Source organism: Capra hircus, chromosome 7, assembly GCF_001704415.2.
Source record: "Capra hircus breed San Clemente chromosome 7, ASM170441v1, whole genome shotgun sequence".
Classification (NCBI taxonomy): Eukaryota; Metazoa; Chordata; class Mammalia; order Artiodactyla; family Bovidae; genus Capra; species Capra hircus.
Genome location: NC_030814.1, coordinates 107,365,493 through 107,369,551, shown reverse-complemented (window position 1 = coordinate 107,369,551; position 4,059 = coordinate 107,365,493).

Genomic DNA, 4,059 nt, shown 5'->3' with positions numbered 1-4,059 from the left:
CAGGCTCACTGCCCGCTCGCGCCGCCGGGCCCCCTCATTGCCGCCCCCTTTCATCACTGCCCCTAATGCACCAGGCACCCCAAGAGGCCGGCCCCCTACTACGACATCAAAGATCTTTCGCCAGCCTCTTCACCTGGAGACCCCTCCCAGGTCTGGTCCTGGCTGTGACTCAGCAAAGCAGAACCCAGGCGGCCTGGAGATGCCCGGTGCAGGAGGAAGGTGGACGACAGAAGCCCGAAGCCAGGAAGCTCCTAGGCGCTCAGCGGGCACCGCCATCTAGAACAAATTGGCTCCTGAGGTGCTGTCCTGACCTTGCCACTCTTGGCAGAAGCCCCTCCCTTTGAAGCCATCAGCTTCTCAGGTGGCAGCCCACTCCACCATCCCCAGCATTCTCCATGACAGCCCTTTACTGAGTCGTGGAGGGACAGACCCTCCCAACTGAAGCGCAAGCAGCAGCTCCCAGTTTGACAGAGGGTAGGGTTGAGAGGTGCCAGGACAGCACAAAATATTCCCATCTCCACCTGACCCGGAGGGCTTGCTAAGGCTTCCTGGAGCCTCAGTAGCCACCAAGTGTTCAAGTGCTCCCTAAAAGACTCGCCACTGGTGCCTGGACACCCATTTGTCATCAGGTGGTACCCAAGGGCCTGAGGGGGCCTCAGGTCTGTTGGCCTCATGAGCAGCCCAATAGGCAGATCAACAGCCTACCGCCTTCCTGTGCTGGGCATCTCCAGTTTTATGTGACAAAAGTGACCTGTTCAAACAGCCTGGGGGAAGGGGTTGGGATGAGTGTCTTAGAAGAAGGTAGTCGAGAAGGTATGTCACCCTGTGAACCCTCCCAGGTATGGTTCTGTGAGTAGAAAGTCAAACCTGCTGAGTCAAATTCATGGTTTTTCATGGTAGGGTTTATGGAAGCAGGTAAAACGTAAAGGAATAAGGGGAAACCTGGAGTCCACAGGAAGGTCAGTTGGATCTGGCTAGTCAGATGCACTGGTGCGATGCTTGTGGAAGCACAGCTGGGACCTGTTCACCGGGTGGCTTGTCCTTCCCAGAGAGCTCCAGAGAAGGCAAGGCTTTGAACTGCTGTCGAGAACCCTGTAGAGAGGAGAGTCTGTTCTCAGGCTTCTCGCAGCATCCCTACTTTGAGCCTGGGAAAAGACCCTCTCTGCCTACTGCCCTACAGACAGAGTTAAGGGACAAAGAGGGAGCAGTGCTGGGTGGAGGCTCCCCACAGGTGCCCCTGTGTGACTCAGCAGCTTGAGAGTCACTCAGCCCTGGGCAACGCAAGAGCTGGTTTCCTGACCCCCTGCCAGAGCTTCATCATCCCCAGCTGAGAGTGTGAGGAGTTCACCACCAAAGCTCTGCAGTTCTAGGGAACCTCAGATTTCGGGAAGGACTCCAGGCACAGCCTCTGTGTTTCAACAGAGGCAGCTGAGACAGAGACTGCCCCTAGGAAACATCTGCTTTCTTGCCTTATAATGTTTGAGACAGTGGTGGGTTTGCAGGGACAAATGGAAAGAAAGCTCAGGGAGAAGGTGGGTGGGAGGAAATGGGGCCTGGGAAGCAGGCAGACCGCCCGGCTGGGGAGCGGGGATGGGGTTGGGGTGGGGGGTGGTTCTGGCCTTCCCAGCATGCCTCACTCCTGAGCCCGGCCCTCCCCCGGCCCTCCCCCAAGGCTTGCTGGAGGTAAACAAGGCGGCAGCCGGGGAACTCCCTGGCAGGGCCCTCTCCGCCTACGCTTGTGGTCAGGTGGTCTCGCCGGCAGTGAGTCAGCATCCCATGACCAGCCGTCATAACAAGGGGATCCCCAGCCCCCTTGCTGCCACCCACCTCAATGACATCTTCTCAGGCAGGCAGTCGAGGTGGGGAGATGTTGCATGGGTCTCTTCAGGCCCCGGGGGCCAAAAGAGCAAGGTGGTGCCAGGGTGGTAGAGAGCTGGCAACCAGAATCTGTCCCCATGATCCAAGGAGGAGGCTCTTCCGGGGCCCCTGCTGCCCCAGATGGGAGGGAAAACAAGGAACAGGTTCCTTGCTAGCTCTCTCCCCGATGGAGTGGGGGGCTGTGAGTTTGTTCCTAATATGAGCGTGAGGGTATGCCGTGTATCCAGGGGGCCTGACGGGAGGGGGGGCTTCGGTGGTTTGCCCACCCCTTATGTGGTGTTGAATGCAGGAGAGGGGCATGTGCAATACTGCATTTCTGCTGGCTCTTCAGAAGTGGCAGTTGGTTATTTTTAGCCTTTTTGTACCTTTTTTGTCTATAATTTGCCCCAATTACTGTATGCACATAGCTATCTTAGTCCCTTAAGAATTTCTTTGTGGGCCTCCCTCGTGGTTCAGTGGTAAAGAATCCGCCTGCCAAGCAGAAGAGCCGGGTTTGATCCCTGCGTTGGAAAGACCTCTTGGAGAAGGAAATGGCAAACTCCTCTAGTATTCTTACCTGGGGAATCCCATGGACAGAGGAGCCTGCTGGAGTCCACGCGGTGGCAGAGTCAAACATGACTTAGCAACTAAGCAATGATAGTTTCTTTGTATTTTGTTGCTTGAGAAGTGTGTCCGGGTGCAAACATTGCAGCGCTGCAGCAAAAGTTCCCAGGTCCCACCCAACCTGTCTCGATCCCATCCCTTGAAAACAGTTTTCTTAAGTTTCCTTTATTTTCTTTGCCAGGTGGAGCCAGGCTTAGACGTGTGTGGTGGGGCAGCCAGAAACAAACCCAATGCAAGACTCAGACTGAGCTGCTCTGGGCCACCATTTATATGGAAGATTACAGGAAATCAAGCTTTTCCCCACCCCAACATTAGGTCCAAGGTTTGAGTTCGTTTCTCCAATAGAAAACGGTGTGATGAGTAGGGTGCCTCCAGGACACAGGGCCGTAGGACCTGTCTGCTATTCTCTTCCTCTCCCAACCAAATATTCCACCTGGTGACTTTTTCCTGGCTCCTCCCCTTTCCTAGACCGCTTTCCCCACTGCCTCCCACTGTAACCTCCAACCCTAAATGTCACCTCAGTGGGTCCTTCCCTGACCACACCCTCGGGAAAATCCCCAGGCATTGGGTATCACCCCTTTTTAGCCCTCTGGCAAAAGCGCACAGCTCAGCCCACAGAGAATCATGGGGGCAGGAGGGAAGCTTCTTAAAGAAGAGCTTAAAAAGTCAGTGGCCCTGGGGAAAAGGAGATGAAGGTACGGCGGAGACCTGATTGGAGAGTAGGGTGATGCCAAGCTGCGGGCCTCGGGAGGCCCCGGGGCCCTCCTGCCTGGCTGCTGCCTCCCTTCTGGCTGGGCTGCTCGCACTAGACTGGAGCTGGGGGCGTCAGGCCCTGTGGGAGTCGCGGGGGCGGCGCGCGCGGAGTGAGACGCTGCGCAGGGGGCCGTGGGGACAGCGCTCACCTACGCGGAACCCGGGGAAGGAGGCCCGGGCGCGGCGCCAGGGGCCTTTCCCGCTGAGACCCAGGCCCAGCGCGCCTGCCGGGGAGGAACAGGCGGCCCGGAAGGGGTGCGGCCGGAGCTCGGGATGCGGAGTCATTAGAGGGGGACAGAGGTTGGAGCCGACCCCAAGCGCCGTCCGCCGGCCAAACCCTTCTCCAGTCCGTGTCCTTGGGCTGCCGGCGCCGGGCGGGGTCACTGCCGGACTGAAAAGCCGACAGGGGCTTCGGTTTTTCCGCAGGGACAGGGAGCGAACACCTCGCTCTAGGCGGCAGACCCGCGGGTCAGAAGTGATGCAGTCGGTCGCAGGTGCCCTGCAACGCTGGACGAGGTGACGTGGACCCTGCCCCAGGCTGGAGGGCGGGCGGGGCGCCTTTCCAGCCCCCCTGGAGACCTGCCCCCGGGCGCCCCTCCGAAGGCAAGGTCCAGCCTGACTGCGGAAGGCTGGGAGAATCAAGGCAGGAGCCGTGCGGTGTGGGGGCGCGGAACTTGAGGAAATGGTGGGGCGACCCTTGATGGGATCTGGTGCCGCGGGCGGAGCCCCACGGAGGTGCCTGGGCCCTCCGGGCTGGGGACGGCCGCTCAAGGCAGAGGGGTGCCGGGGGTCCCAGCTGGACTGCGGGCAGCAGTCTCCCAGGGG